Source organism: Schistocerca piceifrons, chromosome 4, assembly GCF_021461385.2.
Source record: "Schistocerca piceifrons isolate TAMUIC-IGC-003096 chromosome 4, iqSchPice1.1, whole genome shotgun sequence".
In the NCBI taxonomy this organism is placed as follows: domain Eukaryota; kingdom Metazoa; phylum Arthropoda; class Insecta; order Orthoptera; family Acrididae; genus Schistocerca; species Schistocerca piceifrons.
Window position 1 is genome coordinate 128420396 of NC_060141.1, and position 22507 is coordinate 128442902.

The window sequence follows — 22507 nt, forward strand, 5'->3', positions numbered from 1 at the left end:
CTTACAATTAACATCTCCTCGGCCTGCAGTGAAAATGCGAATTGTAAGCCTATCTTTTTCAGCAAATGCAGGACTGAAAGCCCAGATTCAACAACCAAAAATTGGGAGTACGAAAAATTCTTTTCTTCACTTTTTTTTGCTGTAAATAGCATGCAACAATGCCAATAACAAAAAACGCGTTTCATTTTATCCTTTTCATTCCGTCCTTTTTAGCCCACTAGAATCGGTAGCCTGCTGTTCGTAAATGGAAATGTGTTTCTCAACGAGTATATGACTAGATTTTACCATGTCAGTCGTGTCAGTGCCCAGTCTCTGGTTTTGGCTCAGGAATTCAAACAAGGTGCCACAAAAATTGATGGAACTGTTATGGAATGTACTATTTGCAACTCAGGAATTTTCTAGGTGAGGAACAGCAGCGAGATCGCATCAGTCAAGACATTTCCATGGCTAAGCATCAACAGAACGAGACTCTTCAAACAAACAAATCACGACAACCAATATTACAAAATGGATTTGGACATTGTTCTTCAAAAAGCAAAAATTTGAATGAATTCAACATTGGTTTGCGGACACCTCTTACACAACCAGGAATTGCACTCGATAAAGTTCTACGGATCGGAGCGTGTAATGTCAGATCCCTTAATCGGGCAGGTACGTTAGAAAATTTAAAAAAGGAAATGGATAGGTTAAAGTTAGATATAGTGGGAATTAGTGAACTTCGGTGGCAGGAGGAACAAGACTTTTGGTCAGGTGAATACAGGGTTATAAATACAAAATCAAATAGGGGTAATGCAGGAGTAGGTTTAATAATGAATAGAAAAATAGCAGTGCGGGTAAGCTACTACAAACAGCATAGTGAACGCATTATTGTGACCAAGATAGACACGAAGCCCACGCCTACTACAGTAGTACAAGTTTATGTGCCAACTAGCTCTGCAGATGATGAAGAAATTGATGAAATTATGATGAGATAAAAGAAATTATTCAGGCAGTGAAGGGAGATGAAAATTTAATAGTCATGGGTGACTGGAGTTCGACAGTAGGAAAACGGAGAGAAGGAAACGTAGTAGGTGAATATGGATTGGGGCTAAGAAATGAAAGAGGAAGCCATCTGGTAGAATTTTACACAGAGCATAACTTAATCATAGCTAATACTTGGTCCATGAATCATGAAAGAAGGTTGTATACATGGAAGAGCCCTGGAGATACTAAAAGGTTTCAGATAGATTATATAATGGTAAGACAGAGATTTAGGAACCTGATTTTATATTGTAAGATATTTCCAGGCGCAGATGTGGTCTCCGACCACAATCTATTGGTTATGAACTGTAGATTAAAACTGAAGAAACTGCAAAAAGGTGGGAATTTAAGGAGATGGGACCTGGATAAACTGGAAGAACCAGAGGTTGTACAGTGTTTCAGGGAGAGCATAAGGGAACAATGGACAGGAATGGGGGAAAGAAATACAGTAGAAGAAGAATGGATAGCTTTGAGGAATGAAATAATGAAGGCAGCAGAGGAACAAGTAGGTAAAAAGACGAGGGCTAGTAGAAATCCTTGGGTGACAGAAGAGATACTGAATTTAATTGATGGTAGGAGAAAATACAAAAATGCAGCAAGTGAAGCAGGCAAGAAGGAATACAATCGTCTCAAAAATGAGATCGACAGGAAGTGCAAAATGGCTAAGCAGGGATGGCTAGAGGACAAATTTAAGGCTGTAGAGGCTTATCTCACTAGGGGTAAGATAGATACTGCCTACTGGAAAATTAACGAGACCTTTGGAGTAAAGAGAACCACTTGCATGAGTATCAAAAGCTCAGATGGAAACCCAGTTCTAAGCAAAGAAGGGAAAGCAGAAAGGTGGAAGGAGTATATAGATGATCTATACAAGGGCGATGTTCTTGAGGACAATATTATGAAAATGGAAGAGGAGATAGATGAAGATGAAATGGGAGATACGATACTGCGTGAAGAATTTGACAGAGCAATGAAAGACTTAAGTCGAAACAAGGCCCCGGGAGTAGACAACATTCCATTAGAACTACTGACAGCCTTGGGAGAGGCAGTCCTCACAATACTCTTACCATCTGGTAAGCAAGATGTATGAGACAGGAGAAATTCCCTCAGACTTCAAGAAGAATGTAATAATTCCAATCTCAAAGAAACTAGGTGTTGACAGACGTGAAAATTACCGAACTATCAGTTTAATAAGTCACAGCTGCAAAATACTAACGCCAATTCTTTACAGACGAATGGAAAAACTGGTAGATGCCGACCTAGGGGAAGATCAGTCTGGATTCCGTAGAAATGTTGGAACACGTGAGGCAATACTGACCCTACGACGTATCTTAGAAGAAAGATTAAGGAAAGGCAAACCTACGTTTCTAGCATTTGTAGACTTAGAGAAAGCTTTTGACAATGTTGACTGGAATACTCTCTTTCAAAATACAGGGAGCGAAAGGCTATTTACAATTTTTACAGAAACCAGATGGCAGTTATAAAAGTCGAGGGACATGAAAGGGAAGCAGTGGTTGGGAAGGGAGTGAGTCAGGGTTGTAGCCTCTCCCGGAAGTTATTCAATCTGTATATCGAGCAAGCAGTAAAGGAAACGAAAGAAAAGTTCGGAGTAGGTATTAAAATCCATGGAGAAGAAATAAAAACTTTGAGGTTCGCCGATGACATTGTAATTGTTTCAGAGACAGCAAAGGACTTTTAAAGAGCAATTGAAAGGAATGGACAGTGTCTTGAAAGGAGGGTATAAGATGAACTTCAACAAAAGCAAAACGAGGATAATGGAATGTAGCCGAGTTAAGTCGGCTGATGCTGAGGGAATTAGATTAGGAAATGAGACACTTAAAGTAGTGAATGAGTTTTGCTATTTGGGGAGCAAAATAACTGATGATGGTCGAAGTAGAGAGGATATAAAATGTAGACTGGCAATGGCAAGGAAAGCGTTTCTGAAGAAGAGAAATTTGTTATCATCGAGTATTGATTTAAGTGTCAGGAAGTCGTTTCTGAAAGTATTTGTATGGAGTGTAGCCATGTATAGAAGTGAAACATGGATGGTAAATAGTATAGAGAAGAAGAGAACAGAAGCTTTCGAAATGTGGTGCTACAGAAGAATGCTGAAGATTAGATGGGTAGATCACATAGGAGGTATTGAATATAATTCGGGAGAAGAGGAGTTTGTGGCACAACTTGACTAGAAGAAGGGATCGGTTGGTAGGACCTGTTCTGAGGCATCAAGGAATCACCAATTTAGTTTTGGAGGGCAGCATGGAGGGAAAAATCGTAGAGGGAGACCAAGAGATGAATACACTAAACAGATTCAGAAGGATGTAGGCTGCAGTAGGTACTGGGAGATGAAGAAGCTTGCACAGGATAGAGTAGCATGGAGAACTGCATCAAACCAGTCTCAGGACTAAAAGCCACAACAACAACAACAACAACAACAACAACAACAACAAAGTATATCATCCTCCCTTCAAGAGGTTTCTTAAAAAATACCTCGTAGTTGTTGTTGTGGTCTTCAGTCCAGAGAGTGGTTTGACGCAGCTCTCCATGCAACCGTATCCTATATAAGCTTCTTCATCTCCAAGTAACTACTCAACCTACATCCTTCCGAATCTGCTAACTGTATTCATCTCCTGGTCTTCCTCTACGATTTTTACACTCCACGCTGCTCTCCAATACTAAAATTGGTGATCCCTTGATGCCTCAGAACATGTCCTACCAACCAATCCCTTCTTCTAGTCAAGTTGTGCCACAAATTCCCCCCCCCCCCACCCCCCCACCCCCCCCACCCCAAATTCTTTTCAGTATCTCCTCATTAGTTACTTGATCTACCCATCTAATCTTCAGCATTCTTCTGTAGCACCACATTTCGAAAGCTTCTCTTCCCCTCTTGTCTAAAGTGTTTATCATCCATGTTTCACTTCCATACGTGGCTAGACTCCATACAAATACTTTCAGAAAAAACTTCCTGACACTTAAATCTATACTCAATGTTAATTTCTCTTCTTCAGAATCATTTTCCTTGCCATTGCTAGTCTACATTTTATATCCTCCCTACTTCGACCATCATCAGTTACTTTGCTCCTCGAGTAGCAAAACTCATCTACTACTTTAAGTGTCTCATTCCCTAATCTTATTCCCTGAGCATCACCAGATTTATTTCGACTACTTACATCATCCTCGTTTTGCTTTTGTTGATGTTCATCTTGTATCATCCTTTCAAGACACTGTCCATTCTGTTCAGCTGCTCTTCCAGGTCCTTCGCTGTCTCTGATAGAATTACAATGTCATCGGCAAACCTAAAAGTTCTTATTTCTCACTCCATGGATTTTAAATCCTACTCCAAATTTTTCTTACCTTACCTGTACCTTACAATCTCAATACCTGATTGGGGTACTTTAGAAAGAAATACATGAAGTTTGTTTACCAGAAAACCGCACAAAAAATCAACGAGAATGTGTGATAACGTCTGAAGGTCATGGTGCCACACCAAAGTCGGTAACGCGCATCGGTACATCATACATTGGCGATGTCTCGCTGTAATCTGCAACAGCGAATGGCAGACGCATCTGAAGAGACGTCCTCACATTCTCTCTCTCACCACTGCAGCGCCATCGCACGGAGGTTGACACAACGCCAAACATGGGCTCGCTCTGCTCCAGTTCGTGACCTGCGATGAAGTGAGGCCCACGAGAAAGAAAGGCCACGGTGCGTACATCACAGCACCCCACACTGCAGGTGCTTGCTGCCGTCTCCTGCGGGGAGTGAGTAACTATTTCAGTTCTTACGAGTGCCAGCAGCCGCCTCTGGCGGTGTCTAACTATTTCATATCAGTTAATGATTCCTGACTGCTTGGTTAAATGCATGTATGCTCCCGGTAACACACGAGAAATTAAAGACCTTTAATTTGTATCTTTGCAATTACATACTGATTCCCCATGGTCCCTGCCAGGAGCCGAAGAATCGTGAATCTATGCGGACAAGCCGACTAGCGTGACGTCATAAATTCGTTGCAGGGCCCATATATCTCGTTGGCCACGGATGAAGCAGTCAACATCATCTAGGACATCAGGGCTACTCAAGTCTCAGATGAAACTATAAAAATGGTTCAAATCGCTCTGAGCACTATGGGACTCAACTGCTGAGGTCATTAGGCCCCTAGAACTTAGAACTAGTTAAACCTAACTAACCTAAGGACATCACAAACAACCATGCCCGAGGCAGGATTCGAACCTGCGACCGTAGCGGTCTTGCGGTTCCAGACTGCAGCGCCTTTAACCGCACGGCCACTTCGGCCGGCGATGAAACTATAGTAAATGTTGAACTCGACCATCAAGAAAAGTGTTCGTAATTATGTACACCACGTGATGCCTTACTATTCAATGACAGTTGCAAGCATTCGACACAGACCTGTGGCAAAGACTTGTATAATGTTGAGTACGTCCTTTCATTCATCGTTCATGTAATAAAGTGAACCAGTATTTCAGATGTTGCAGCACCAACCACCTCCCATAGTAATCGAAGTACCCACAGTTATGTGTCCTCGGAGTCTTTCGAGACGGCATACATCAATAAAACGTTCTTGGTTTTCAAGTCGCGTCAATTCGAATAAAATCCTCGAGTTTTCGATGACCATCTCCTGACGACGATGGCGGAGATGGTCATCGAAAGCTCGAACATTTCATTCGAATTGACGCGGCTTGAAAAACTATAACGTTTTATTTACCCACAGCTATGACCAGACGATTGCAGTTTCGTCAGGCCTTACAGAAAGTGTCTGAATTCATAGAGTCAATGGAACTACTTGTTTTGAACATTTTTTCACTTAGCAAGGGATAAAGTGAAACGCACGTTGTTAAAAATGTTTGAGCTGCAGAAATCCTTTGCCAGTACAGTAATGAAATCAATCATGGACTTTGTTAAAATCTGTGGCCTAGTGGCATAGAGCTTGAAAGAGTTTTTCTGGTGGTTGTGGACCACGCTCAATACCTGGTTTCAGATGTTAACAAATTGAAATATCTGGTCTCTAAGTTGAAGCATATGAAACGGTTGCTGATGCCCTGCACAGGGTCTGTGAATCCATGAGGAACGGGTGCGACATCTGAAATCACTCCGTTCTTGCTCAGAACTACATTCTACTGAAAACTCCGAGTCCCGTTGTTGCGTATGGGTAAATCATTGGCCTTATCCTTCCACATTTCCTGATCATTATTCGCTGGGGATCTTGAACTGTGTGTAGTGCTATGTTGCACGAGAGTTTTTACAGGATTAAACAGGGAAAACAATGGGAAACTTTAATTCCTTGTTGGAGCAGTTAGATGGTGTTTCCAAAGACATACACGAGTCTAGTCGTCAGAAGAATCCAGATACTGAGAGATCTGTGACATCTGTAGGGTTGCCATACCGAGTGAATACAGAGTTGCCCTATTGGTTTCTGTGGATGTTAAAAGAAGTTTTAGTATCTACAAAGACCATCTATCTCCTAACAGAAGAAGACATATTTTTAAAAAAGAGGTGCTTAATATTTTGAAGTACAATAATTTCATGTTTTAATTTTATTTTTCTGATAATGAATGATATGAGATACTTTTTTGTAGCTCAATAAACTAGAACGGAGAAATAGTATTCGTTGGATTAGTTGAGTAAGTCAGCATCTTTCTGCCCCTTTTGCATCTTATTTTAACATTTTTAAGCTTCTTTGTCCCCTCTGAATTTTGCACCTAAAAACATTAACCTTGGTGATAGCATTAGATAATGCCCTACGTAGATGAATACGTACACAGTGTCTCAGATGGGTTAGGACTTCTCGTGTAAAATTCTAAAGTGCAATGCTATCTCGTGGCGAGTTGTGGAGCTACGATCCCTGACGTTTTACGATCCCTGAAGATTCAATAACAGCCGTGAGGAAGATCAAAACTCTAGCATCACTGCAGCAGACTTCCTGGCCGTGAATGTAATTGTACTTGTACGTTACTCGTCAGGAAATGGCAGAGGAGCAGCAAGGCAAACATCAGTATTTGTGTTACGGTAGGCAAATCGGCTGCTGAATCGCGCAATGAGCATCAAAGCCGCGAACAAGTCACATCAACGAAAATGTGCAAAAACTGTAAGAAATCATTGAATAAGATGTTTGTGCACGACTCACCAAGTGACTGACAGGAATGCTGAAAATTATTGTGCACAGAATTTTGAACAGAGGATTAGGGGAAAAGAGAAATCAGTGCGCGGCTTGTGCCATACAGACCTTTCATGAAACACCTGTCAGGGACCGAAACTCCAAAAGACCTGTTACAGGCAGCCCAAAGTGATACTTACTTCACGAAATCGATTGTAATTGGAGACAAGACTTTGTTTCCAATACGAGCTTCTTAGAAAGCGTCGGAGTACGGGGTGGCTGAGCCCACAAAAGCCTAAATTAAAGAAAGTGTGCTCGCAGAAGAAGCGTGTGAAGACAATATTAAAGGTATTTGGTTCGCCTTCCCCTGACCATTTTCTATGTGTTCTTTCCAATTCAAGTTATTCGTAATTGTAATTCCCAAGTATTTTGTTGTATTTACTGCCTTCACATTTGATTGATTTATCGTGTACCCCAAGTTTAACGGTTTCTTTTCAGCACTCATGAGATTCGCACTTTTCATTATTAGGGTCAACTGCCAATTTTACATCATACAAATATCTCATCTAAATCGTTTTGCGTTGGCTTTATCTCCTCATGCTTCACCAGAAAATAGAAGACAGCACCATCTGTAAACAACCTAAGAAAGCTGCTTAAGTTATCTCGTTAATCAAAAATGGTTCAAATGGCTCTGAGCACTATGGGACTTAACATCTGAGGTCAACAGTCCCCTAGGACATAGAACTACTAAAACCTAACTAACCCAAGGACGTCACACAACATCCATACCCGAGGCAGGATTCGAACCTGCGAACGTAGCAGTCTCGCGGTTCCCGACTGAAGCGCCTAGAACCGCTCGACCACAACGGCCGGCTCTCTCGTTGATCGTTTATACAGATATAGAACTGAGGACCTCTAAACACTAACATGTGGAAGGCCAGAAACCACTTGTTTTACTCGACGACTTTCTTGCAGTTACTACGAACTGTGACCTGTCTGACATGAAATCACGAATCCAGTCACTTAACTGAGAGGATATTCCATTAGGAATTACAGCTGCTTGTGAGATACGTGTCAAAATTCTTCTGGAAGTCTAAAAATACGGAATAAACTTGAATTCCTTGGTGTGAATAAAGAGCTAGCTGTGTTCCAGAAGTAATATATATATATATATCTGTGTGACTGTGTCCCAACAGACTGTTCAATTCAAGGTAATTCAACGTTCGAACACAACGTTTGTTCCAAATCCTGCTTCACATCGACGTTACTGATATGGGACGGTATTTTAGTGGATTATTCCTATTGCCTTACTTGAATATTGGTCTGATCTGTGCAACTTTCCAGACTGAAACACTATAATAAATCATTGTCGCAAATCAAAATTACTAATGCTTATCCAGATTGGACATGTAATGCGCTGCTGACGAAGAAATATGAGTAACAGATTTTTTCTTCTCCAAAATTTATTACCATCATGTGAAGTATACACAGAAAGTGTTACGTGGGGGGATGTAAACGGAGTGATGAGCAGCTCGGCTGAGAAGTGTTACGTCACACAACTCTCGAGTCGACGTGGGAGTCAGTGGTGCTTGAACTGCTCGCCGACCTGGTAGGCGACGCCCTCGTGGAGGACGGAGCTGCCCCCTGGGCCCTCAGCCGTGACGAAGCTGCCCTTCTGGAGGCCGGCCGGCCGGTAGGGGTAGGCGTAGGGGTAGTAGACGGGCACGCCCTGGCCCTCCACCACCACCACGCCTCTCTGCAGGGCGGCCGCCGGGTAGTACCACGGCCAGTAGCCGTAGTACTGCGGTCCCTCCAGGCCCACCGCTGCTGAAGCCATCAGCATTGCCAGGAACACCTGCCAACAGTAGAATCCTATTCACACATGTTCTAGTGTCACTCAACTCGCTATGTACAGCTTGTGACGTACGAGGGAGGATCGGAAAGTAACGCACACTAATTTTTTTCTCCCTTGGTACTGTAGCTGGAATGTTGAAATTTCATCTCGATATAGTTTCATGTTTACGCTACAGAATGTGTTTTGTTTTCATGTGTTGGAAAGTAGGTAAAAGATGTAGGTTCGTCTGTGACGTTGTTGATTTGTTACCTATCAAAATTTTTGGTAAAACAGTGTGCCGGACCGAGACTCGAACTCGGGACCTTTGTCTTCCGCGGGCAAGTGCTCTACGAACTGAGCTACCCAAGCACGACTCTCGCCCCGTCCTCACAGCTTTAATTCCACCAGTACCTCGTCTCCTACCTTCCAAACTTCACAGAGGCTCTCCTGCAAACCTTGCAGATCTAGCACTCCTGGAAGAAAGGATATTGCGGGGACATGGCTTAGCCACAGCCTGGGGGATGTTTCTAGAATGAAATTTTCACTCTACAGCGGAGTGTGCCTCACTTTCCGATCATCCCTCGTAGAAATTCAAAATCAGGACAAATAAATCGACAATGACCATACTGAGAAGTGACGCATGATATTACTCTTACAATATGCAATCACTATATACATTCATGTGAATTATCTGCCAGCAAAAATACCTTTTCGTAACCGAAAATGGGAGAACCGATTTCACATTCCGTATGGTATCTCATGAGCCTGAAAAATTCGCTCAAATGAAACTTGGGTTTCAGCATTGCGGGATTCGAATCTTGCTGAAAATATCGAAGGAAATAAACAGTTCAACTAGGTTTTAATGATTAGTTTTAATTTCGTATTGGTTTCATTTGCCTGAAACATAAATGCAGCACATCTAATTCTCTTCATTAGAAGCTATGCTAATGTTAGCCACTTCATCAGCATTAATCCACTTTCAGACTTAGCCATAAATATAATTATCGTTTTACATTGTAATACATTTAGCGTTGTTCAGTTATAAAACGAGTGGGTCAACAGATTTTCTTAATCAGTAGATAATATTCAGTCATGTTGCTTTACTTTCAGGATTCTGTACTTCAATCAGTAGAAACAGAATCCTTAATGTTGTCCGTTTGTTTGTCTGCCCGATTGTTATACTTTTTTTTCAGGAACGTGTAACCGTACCAATTTGGAATTTGTGTCACATACTAAGATCTAGGGTCACGTAGTGATGAAAAATACTGAATATTAAAAGTTTTCTCTGGAATGTGTGGCCATATCAATTTGGAATTTCTGCCAAATATTAATGTCTAGGATCACCTAGTGATGAAAAATACTGAATCTTAAAAACTTCTCAGGAACGGGCGGCTGTATCAGTTTGGAATTTATGTCAAATACTAAGGTCGAAGGTTACGTACTGATAAAGAATTCTGAATCTTCTATCCGGCCATTAGTGTCACTTACTTTGATACCCACAAACTCACTCATCAAAACCTGCAGGGTACTTCCCGCTGACCTAGAATCATTAAATTTGCAAGAAGAAAAATTTTACCGTTCAACCAAAGGCAAAAGTCCAAAACCTGTTTATTTGTAATCATACGACACGATTTTTTTCATTTGTTATTGGCCTGTTAACGGACTGTCTGGCTGTCTATCCGCCTGTTAAGACCCCTATTTCTCAAGAAAGAGTAGAATTTATGTCGCATACTAAGGGCTATGGTCTCTCGGCAGAAAGAGTAGAATTTATGTCGCATACTAAGGGCTATGGTCTCTCGGCGCTATAATAAACGTCTGCTTCCAAGTTAATGTTTCCAAAGGTACGGCTAATGTCACATATTTTGACAGTAGCAAACTTAGTCGTTGAAGACTACAGGGTACAGTCCGTTGACATAGAAATCATGAAATTTGGCAAGAAGAAAGATTTCACAGTTACAAGTAAAGGAAATAATTACTAAATTGTTAATTTGTAATAATATCACATGGAAAAAGTGTTTCTTTCGTCATTTATTTTCCGACTTCAAACTTAAAATACACTGCTGGCCACCGTAAATGCAACACCAAGAAAGACAAGAGGTAGCACAACAAAATTTATTTTGTAGATAACGTGTTGACCAAGTATCAAATGATTACGTTTACAGACGTCTGTGACATGTGGTTCCTGCCAGAATCAGTAGCCAAAGTAGCAGCCATTGTTGGAGATCACCGTTGCCACACGTCTCGGCATTGAGTCAAAGAGACGTTGGATGTGTTCCTGGGGTACAGCAACCCTAGCAGCTTCCACACGTTGCCAAAGATCATCTGGTGTGGCAGCTGGGGATGTAATCTGGGTCACTCGTTGAGCAACCATGGACCACATGTTTCCTATCGGCGAAAGATCCGGAGAGCGAGCCGGCCAGGGAAGCAATTCAATCTGGTTATTGACGAAGAACCTTTGGACAATGCGTGCCACGTGTGGTCGCGCATTATCCTGTTGAAATATGGCTGTGGCCGAGCCCTGAAGTTAAGGAAGGACAACTGGCTCCAGCACCTCGGATATGTAGCGCCGGCTATTTAAAGTACCGGCAATGCGTACTAGAGGCGTGCGAGAGTAATATCCAATACCGCCCCATACCATAATACCCGGTGCAAGACCAGTGTGGCGGTGCATAATGCAGCTGTCCAGCATCCTCTCTCCACGGTGTCTCCACACTCGAATCCGACCATCGTGGTGCTGCAGACAGAAGCGTGCCTCGTCAGTAGAGACAACGTCATTCCATTCTGCCGTCCACATCCGTCTGTCATCACACCATTGGCGACGGAGACGTCTGTGGTTCTGCGTCAATGGTAGACGAAGCAATGGACGTCTTGCGGACAGACCACTCTGCTGTAAACGGCATCGAATGGTACGCGCAGACACAGGATGATGCGTTACAGACGCAATGTGCTGTGCTATGGTTCGGGATGTCACTGAGCGATCCGTCACTGCCATGCGCACAATTTGCCTATCAGCACGTGCAGTGGTGCTCCGAGGTGAATGCGATCGACCACGTCGGTCCGTTGTACCCTCCTGCATCCAACGGTCACATACCCGTATTACAGTTGTTTGGTTTCGTCCAACACGATTAGCGATTTCTCTGTATGATAATCCACAATCTCGGTAAGCCACTATCCTTCCTCTGTCGAACTCGGATACTTGATCAAACGATGTTCGCTGTTGTCTACCAGGCATAACTGATCGTCTTGTGAAACAACCACAAGGTAAACACACGTGCCGAACGTACACTCGTCGAAATCGCCAAGCCTTAAATGGCGCTATGAGGTGGTGCCACAGGCGCGCGTGATGTGCGTCTGCGCTGAAATTCTAATCAGTTGCATATCTCATCGCTGCAAGCCCTTGGTGTAAATTTCACTTGATTCGGATGCTTCCTTCAGGGTGTTGCATTTACGGTGGCCAGCAGTGTATTTTCGAAGACCGGTATTTGGTGAGTATCAGTGTCGGTAACAGGCAAATATCGTCGACACTTTTGATTCCCGAAGTGTATGACCTGTCTCCATACATAATTAAGTTTTTACGGAACCCCCAGAGCGCGAGACCTATTTGCACCTGCCCTATTTTGTTTCTTTTCTACGCTATTACGTGAGTACTTCTCAGTGGTGCAGCAGCTATCGACCAACATTATTGAGAACGCAAAGGAACCTGCTATTACATTTTCCCTTAGCCTGGAGACGACCACTGGCTGCTGGCTTTTGGCTATAGTAGTATGAAGTAGTCAAGCGACTGTGTAATCTCCTTGGACAGTGGGTAATTTTTTTCCAATAAGCAATCAAGCCCAGTAGCTTGCCACAGCCTCAAGATCTGGTTACAATCTGAAGATTTATATCTGAAGCTATATACCTTCATGTAAATCACTACACATTTTGCGGCAGAATGTACTTTTCATTGTCCAATCGGCTAAGGAATCCTATCGTACTAATTACCAATATTGTTTCAGTCATCGGCCCTGTTGTTGGTTTAATGGAGTTCTACGAACGTACTCCTACCGCTTGCCATTTATTAGTTGCAGCTTAAATGTCGCACCCTGCACATCATTGACGATACACAGGACTGTCACGACATTTTCTTCCATCATCTCATAAGTAACAGTTTTCAGCAACAATCCATGCCACACTATATGTGCATTTGAGATTCTATCACATGTAGGTCGCTAATAACTTATATATTAGAAACAACATCTAAGAATTTTCTAGCTGCGCTATCTAGGAATTTTGAGAGCTTTTCTTCATGTAACTGTCGTTGAGATTTTTCAACAGAACTCTTACTGTCCCTTGTAATCAAACATACGTGTTCCACTCACTATTTGTATGTAGTGTCACTAGTTAAACTAAAGGATGCACACGATTATCCATACCATGTCGCGAAATCTAACTCACTGAAATATTAAGTACCTTCATGCTCTACTGACATTTTTCGTTCCTTCGTCAAGAGTCCTGCTCAAACACCTCTACACGTGATAACCATGGTTGCCAATAAGTTTGCAACACAATACCTAACCCCTACTACTTCACTATGCCCAGCTGAGCATTTATATAATAAATTAAAAGCCTTATACCAGAAAAAGCTAAATTCAGTTGTCACAACAGGGGCGATCACTTATTCAGAGCAACTTCTTGCTTGAATTTGACAGTTGATTATTTTTAACAACCATTGGGTTTATGCACTAAAGTTAGAATAGTTCAGAAACTATTCAGTAAAACAGTTATTGAGAACATCTGCAGTCTGAACATCAGTTGCGTTAAAATACAATAAATTTAAATACTCGACCGTACATGGCAATGCATCGGATTCTGTTACATAATCAATTACCCGTTATATGCTAAACTCGCCTTTTCTCTGTGCGAGGTGATTGTATAAACAAGTCACTACCCAATCACCTTCTTCATATCCTCTCTCGTTTCTAGCATTCTAATCCACAGAAAAAGAATATATAGTTAGTTCTAGAGTTAACAATATTTTCTTGAAATACTAATTTAGTTTTTCCCGTATTTAAGACAGTAACACTAGCTTTGATTGGTTTACTGGAGTAGTTAATATATCCAGAAGTAACCCCTTAATCTAGGCGTTTGAATCGCCAGTATGTCTCTCTTGAATGAAATCGTATTTCATGTGCAATTTTGTCAGATTTGCACTGTGCGGCATCGAAGAGATCTGAGCGTAAACTGGGTAGTATTCATCTCACATTTCCTATTAATCACCTAAAAAGAGAAAAGTTTGCATGTAGATCACCTCTGGGGAACACAGAACGTAAATCAGACCAAACGGTTAAATATCTAATGGTACTGCGTTCAAGGGAGCTATGCTGACAAACTAATTACGAAGAATGTTCCTTTTTCTTAAGATGAACGCTTTTTCAGCCATAAACAGAAGTTTCAGCCCTCCAACACTTCCTTTTGTAGTTTAACCACACATTAACAGACAAGTTCACCCGTGGATGTATTACCGAAGGCCTACACTGAAGATCGAAAATTCGTTTTTGTGATAATCGTAAGATCACATATTCATGCCGACCTATCGGTAATCTATCCAGTGTTATTTTAATATTTTGCCCTCTCATTCCCGAAAATTAAATAAATAATTTCATTTTACTCAGTTCCCGACAGGACATGTATCTAAAGTTTCCACTATTCATACAGAAATAGAAATTTTCAGACGGTTATCTTATTTAAGCGTAACTGGAATCGTATATGTGGCTGCTTAGTGTATCAACCATATTTTGAAACGTTCCTCGCGTTGCAGCAAGCATAGTAATTACCAGCATCAATTCTAATAATTAAGACTACCATTTTACAGCGATGTGTAACAGTAAATGCTAAGTTACGTACACCGATTATATGAGAACAATCACAATACTACTTACTGCAGTCAACATTGTCGTTGGTGATGAACACTGTTCTATGTCCGCTAAGGGACGATCTACTGTTATATATAGGTCACCAGAGTCGGGAAACTGATGGTTTTTTAATGCGGAAAGTACCTGACCGCGCCATTAGACTGCAAGGAAGGAAACCCTGTACGTCCGCGTTCATCACCTTTAGGTATTTCCTGCTATTAAAGATAGCAAAACTACCGAACATCATGGAGATTGTAAAAGAGCGACCACATAATAGCAGACGGCACACACGATATCAGGCGCTCAAATGAGAGTTGCGGCTGGGTACTCTATGAGATGTTGAAATACGTCATGTACGAACAAGTTGTTCACAAATATCAAAAGAGATCCTAAGCTAACGTTATTAGCTTCCTCATAGATTTTTCATCTGTCATATCAGTGTGTTACTTTTTTTATTTTTCAACGGGAACGCATATTTCTAAATGCACGCTCGGATTTATATGAAACATGTTCTTGAAATAAGCTATAGTTTCAAAAAATTTCCTATATTTTTTCGACATCACTAATCATCAAAAAGGATTTTAGTTATGTAACGTTACAAAAAATAATTTCAGGAAACATGTAGGAACGTATCGAAATTGTCTGAAGCGTAATTGCTGTCTACATTGGTGCTACATGCGTAATCACTTTAGCTGCGATTCATCGCTACTGACAAAATAAAGCATGTCAGTGATGAAAGAAAACAGCGCTCAGTGAAAACAAACATCCTGGCGGTGGTAAGAAGGTCTGTAATGGCGGTGGTGTAAAATTCCTGTCCCTGCTTGGTCCGATTTTTACCTAAGGGAGACGTGTTACCATTCGCTTTTATTGTTCCCAGAACTTTACAACGTTACGTTACGAGTTAAAGGCCTTTCTTTTCTATGTGTCTTGTTGATCTTTTGATGCACCGGTTTTTATAGAACCTATTATTTTCATTTCAGACGCGATAGAATCTCCAATTAAAATTGTTTGGTTTGACCTGTGAATGTTTTTTTTTTCGTGAATTATTGGGTGTTCAACAAATTTCATCACACATGACACCAAACTTTGCTTTTTAAAAAATATTATTTGTAGGTAATGTGTGTTCGTCATTCATTTTTAAGGGGATAAGAAGATTTTATAAGAGGATAAGAATGTTAATTGTTACAGGCTAAACAAAAATTTGCTCTTAGTACAAGAGTATCGTCATACGTTCCCTCTGACTTACAAGCCCAACGGGATACCGAACAGCCTATTAAGAAGATGGCTTCCAAATTTCTGTTCGGCCGTCCAGCTTTACATTTTCTGTGATTCCTCTAGATCCATGTAGTTTTGAACTACGACATGGTAGAATAATGCTCTGATCAGCCACACTTGCTTGGCAAGGCAGTGCATGATTAGGGGCCAACTATTTAGTGCAGATCTCACAGTAAAATAGTACAGTGGATGAGTAATGTAGATGACTATTGCAGTGGTGGAACGAGTGTTTTCCTTGAGTGGATGAAGATCAGCGAGTGTATAATGTAAAATGTGAAAACTGTGCATCTCGTACATATTGTAGAACAAGGCTTCGTTAGCATTTCGTCATTTTGATCAGCAGTTAACAGAGTCGCATCAACCTAAAATGTGCAGAATGAAACTGATTCGTGTACTTCTTTGGTAAAGGAACCAGTTCCCTCCGGATATCGTTCTGAAATTAATTCTGACATAGCTCACCTACATGATTCTGGAGCAAGTAAGGGATATTTAGAAATACAATCTAAGACCAAAAAGAAAGGATAACGACGCACCAGGAAGGAATTATCCGAATGGGATGGAAATCGATTGACGTGATGTTCATGTATGACATAGCTCACCTACATGTTTCTGGAGCTCGTAAGAGATATTTAGAAATACAATCTAAGACCAAAAAGAAAAGATATCGACGCACCAGGAAGGAATTATCCGAATGGGATGGAAATCGATTGACGTGATGTTCATGTATAGAAATGATTATAAGTTCAGAAAAAGTAGATCATGTTTTCAGGAGAAATAATTCCAAAAATTGAGCAAGTCAACAAGTTGGTCAACCTCTGGTCCTTAAGCAAGCTGTTATTCGTCTCGACATCGACTGATAGAGTTGTTGGATGTCATCCGAGGATGTTGGGCGAAATTGTGTCCAGTAGGTGCGTTGCATCGTCAAAATCGCGAGCTGGTTGGAGGGCCCTGCCCATAACGGTCTTGAAAGGGGAGACATCTGGCGGCCATACTGGCCAAGGTAGAGTCTGGCAAGCACAAAGACGAGCAGTAACAACTCGCGGCGCTTGCGAGAGGGTTTTATTTTGCTGAGATGCAAGCACACGACGGCTTGCCAAAAATGGCCACAAAACGGAGCGTAGTATATCGCCAGCGTACTGCTGTGCTGTAAGGATGTCGCGGATGACAACCAACGGGATTCCTCCTATGAAAAGGACTGGCGCCCCATACCACCATGCTTGTTTGTCGGGCCGTATGGCGTGCGGCAGGTTGGTATCCTACCCCCGTCAGCTGCGATTTCGCTGCTCATCAGTACTGAGCTCAAATGGGGACTCAACACTGAAGACAACTCTATTCCAAAGATATTCCACGCCAAAGACATGTCTGGAGCCGTCACGAGCAGTGGTCGGATCCCAACCCGACAGTTTCGCGCCATTCGGCCCAGCAACCAGGAGTAATGGTGTGGATGCCATTTCTTTTCATAGCAGGAACCCTTTTATTGTCATCCGCTGCACGCTTTCCGCATTGTGGTAAGTCGACGATATTCTGAGCTTCATTTTGTTGCTCCTCATGGCAAGCCAGCCTTACTTTTCAGCAAGATAGTGTCCACCCGCACAAGTTGAGAGTTTTTACATCTTGTCTCTGCTCCCACCAAATCTTGCCTAGGCCAGCAAGGTCACCGGATCTCTCCCCAGTTGAGAATGTCTGGAGCTTGTTGGGCAGAACCCGTGAACCCTATCGGGATTCGGACAATATCACGCCCCAATTGGACAGATTTTCGGACAACATCTCTCAGGAGTACGTCCATGAGTCAATGTCAAGCTTAATAAGTTGCTTGCATAAGGGCCAGAGGTGGACAAATGTGTTATTAACTTACCCAGTTTGTGAAGCTCTATCTCTTGAAAAAAAAATCACAAATTTTTCTGAAATTGTAATCGTTTGTTTGTCTGTACACGTATATCACATCTACCGATTTCCCTCCTATTCGGATAATTCCTTTGTGCTGTTTCTTTTTTTGTGTAGAGTGTGTAAATTAATTATAAACACTTTGTATGAGTGGATAAGATTTACAAAATATGCATTTTAGTTGAGTAAAGTCTAATTCATACTTAAAAAACACATCACAAATCAAATTAATTTCGATCGTGCACTTCGTAAATAACTCGCTGTTGGTAAAAAGGATCGCTAAAGATATTTATCCGTTATCAAGGATTCAGGCCTGCTGTTGTTGCAGCCTTTAGGTGATTTGTTGCAACTTTCCATGCTAGTCTATCCTGTACAAGCTTCTGAATCTTTGTATAACTACAATAAACTACATCCATTTTACGCTGCTTGCTGTAATCAGTCCTTTATCTCGTCGGTAGTTTTTCCTCCCCATACTTCCTCCATTACGATTCTTGACGTCTGAGGGGGCGTCGTATCGGTCTATACCTTCTTTTAGTTAAAATGTGCCGTGAGTTTGTTTTCAAGCAGAATCATTAATATAGCTATCTACAAATATAATCTTCATCATTCTATGTCAGCAACACATTCCTCAACCTTCCGTTCTGCTTCTCCCACAGCTATGTCGCTCCCCAAACGACACACTTCACCTACTGCATGCAGTGTCTCATTTCCTAGTCAAAATGTCTCAGAATGGCCTGCTTTAATTCGACTATATTTCATTACCCTTGTTTCTTCTTATAATTTCTTCTCACAACATTATCCATTTCGTTCAATGATCCTCCGAGTTTTTTTGGCGTCACGGGAAGAACTCCATCATCATTTTCTTCAATATTCCAATAGTTCTTACAGCCAGGTCACTTTCTTATTTTGCTTTAGGGACTGAAGAATTTATGTTCTGCATAAAGAACGATAATACCTGGAGTGCGTTTCGGGCCTCACAACGCACAACTAATTCCTTAATAAGGGAACATTTTGTGAGAAATGCTACAAAACATTCATATTTAGATCTCTACGAACTGACCCGGAATCATCGTCATTTAGTTCTTCAAAAGATGGACAAGAACTGTGTCTTTCAAGAAGAGGTGGAACAGCATTTAATGACTAAGCAACTTAACGTGCTTGAGAAACATAGCCTAGTTTTAATAGCTGAGAGAATAACTGTCGTTGAACATCCTATACTACTCTCTGATTTTTGGGACTTCGGGAAACCACGGAATATAAAGAATCAAAAAAAGTGTGGTACACATCCTGCCACATGTTTCATAACGTCATGGCCAGATAGTTCAATTTTGTGGTTCATACAGTGGAGTATAATTACGTCATTATGCAAATGAATACGCAGAAGAGCGTCTTCACCTTCGTAGGGTGCAAACATTGTTGATGAACCATCCGTTGCGACACCTACAAGATGGTTTTTTAGTGCATTACATTTCATGTTATACTTTTCAAGAGCTTCTAACAGTTTACCAAAACCATCTCCTCCTGTCACAATTTCTAATTCACAAGTATTGAAAAAGTATCAAAAAAAGTTTTGCATCAGCCCGGTTCCCAGAACTGCTAAAGATAGACATTGGCTGTGAATATTGTATCACAGGCAATCTTTGGCTGTTCAGACATGTCACTAAACCCACCCGAAGATGTAAACAACCATGCATGAGCAGCGCCTATTAAACGGAGGGGATCCGACAGCAGATCAGTTCCAGTCATTCCCCCAGGAAGGAGGTACACGGCTGGTCTTGTCTATAGTTCAACCAAGCCTAGACAATCAATACCGCGGTTCGATCGCGTCCGCATTGTTACTTTGTGCCAGGAAGAGCTCTCAACAAGGGAAGTGTCCAGGCGTCTTGGAGTGAACCAAAGCGATGTTGTTCGGACGTGGAGGAGATAAGAGAGACAGGAACTGTCGATGACATCGCTCGATCAGGCCGCCCAAGGGCTACTACTGCAGTGGTTGGTCTCTACCTACGGATTATGGCTCGGAGGAACCCTGACAGCAACCCCACCATGTTGAATAAAGCTTTTCGTGCAGCCACAGGACATCATGTTACGACTCAAACTGTGCGCAAGAGGCTACATGATGCGCAACTTCACTCCAGTCGTCCATGGCGAGGTCCATCTTTGCAACCACAACACCATGCAGTGCTGTACAGATGGGCCCAACAATATGCCGAATGCACCGCTCAGGATTGGCATCACGTTCTCTTCACCGATGAGTGTCGCATATGCCTTCAACCAGACAATCGTCGGAGATGTGTTTGGAGGCAACCCAGTCAGGCTGAACGCATTAGGCACACTGTCCAGCGAGTGCAGCAAGGAGGAGGTTCTCTGCTGTTTTGTGGTGGCAATATGTGGGGCTGACGTACGCCTCTGGTGAGCATGGAAGGCGCCTTAACGGCTGTACGATACGTGAATTCCATCCTCCTATCGACAGTGCAACCATATCGGCAGCATAATGGCGAGGCATTCGTCTTCATTGACGACAAACCGCGCTCGCGTCGTGCACATCTTGTGATTGACTTCCTTCAGGGTAACGACATCGCTCGAGTAGAGTTGCCAGCATGTTCTCCAGACAAGAACCCTGTAGAACATGCCTGGGATGGACTGAAAAGGGCTGTTTATGGACGATGTGACCCACTAACCATTCTGAGGGTATACGCCGAATCGCCCTTGAGGAGTGGGACAATCTGGAGCAACAGTGCCTTGATGAACTTGTGGATAGTATGCCACGACGAATACAGGCATGTATCAATGCAGGAGGACCTGCTACTGGGTATTAGAGGTACCGGTGTGTACAGCAATCTGGAGAATCATCTCTGAAGGTCTCACTGTATGGTGGTACAATATGCAATTTGTGGTTCTCATGAGCAGCAAAAAGGGCGGAAATGATGTTTGAGTTGATCTATATTCCAATTTTCTGCACAGGTTCCGTAACTCTCGGAACCGAGGTGATGCAAAACTTTTTTGATGTGTGTGTTATAAAATAGGTTTTATTGGAAACTGTTGTATTTTCGTCCATCATGACAGTAAGGTTTATATCCGATTCTATAAAAATTTGAGCAAAATTCTTTTTCATTTCTTCTTCTGTAAATATAAAGACATTTAGGCATGCATGGTCGGAATGAAACATATTTTTGTGCGATATGTTATGAACAATAATTTTTATTTAGCTATTTCATATGCATGTCTGAACAACAAAATAGTTGTGATTACTTTTTCTTGGTGTTGTTTTCCCACATATTTTCAGTTTCACTTAAGCATTTTTCTGTACATTGCTTTTATTTGCAACGTTTTGCTTCACGCACTAGTTAAAAACGCGTCATCGACACGCACACCCATGCTGTAAACCTTAAACTTATGAATTTCTAAACATACTGTGCATATTAACAATGTTTTGTCGTTTACAGACAGCCACGACTTAATCTTTTGTCAGTTTTGACAATGTGATAAAGAAACACAATTTCCTACTGTAACCGCATGTCTGCTGTTACTCAGATCCCTGCCTTGAGACTTCTCATAGTTTTCGGCCCCCTAAATTCACTATCTGTCTTTGTTAGTACCTTCATTGCCGTTTTGTAATGTTACTTAAAATCCATCTTGATTGCAAATTTTTTTTATTCATATGACCGTTTCGGTTCATTCAGAACCATCTTCGGATCTGATATTTCAGTTACAGGAGTAACCCGTCCAAATCCAGCAACTTTCACATGCTGCGTCACATAAAAAAAAAAAATATGACGCAGCATGTGAAAGTTGCTGGATTTGGACGGGTTACTCCTGTTACTGAAATATCAGAGCTGAAGATGGTTCTGAATGAACCGAAGCCGGTCATATGAATAAAAAATTTGCAATCAAGACGGATTTTAAGTAACATTATAAAATCACTGATTGCTGTTATCCCATAAGACATTACGTCTGTTTTTGCAAAAATTGCCGTTTTGGTTTCTAGATTCACTATTTTACTCTTTTAGCACAACTGTTAGCATGTTTGCTCACGTTTTCGCTAGTGAACTGCTCTTAATGGATGATAAAATTTTGCTTTGTTTGGAAGACATGGTGCAATTCCATAATTCTTACAGGACCGCACGCACTTACTAATGAAGCGGCTTACCTCGCAAGCTCAAAAATAACGGATGTCGGATATTAGATTAAACCAGCAACGATGATTCAATTTGAAATTTTTAAATGGAGTGCTTTGACAAAGAGATCATGGAGGGGTGGGGAACCCCACATCGCCGGCCACTGTGGCCGAGCCGTTCTAGGCGCTTCAGTCTGGAACAGCGCGACCGCTACGGTCGCAGGTTCAAATCCTGCCTCGGGCATGGATGTTTATGATGTCCTTAGGTTAGCTAGGTTTAAGTAATTCTAAGTTCTAGGGGACTAATGACTTCAGATGTTTAGTCCCGTAGTGCTCAGAGCCATTTGAACCATTTGAACCTACATTTCTCTAGAATCCAA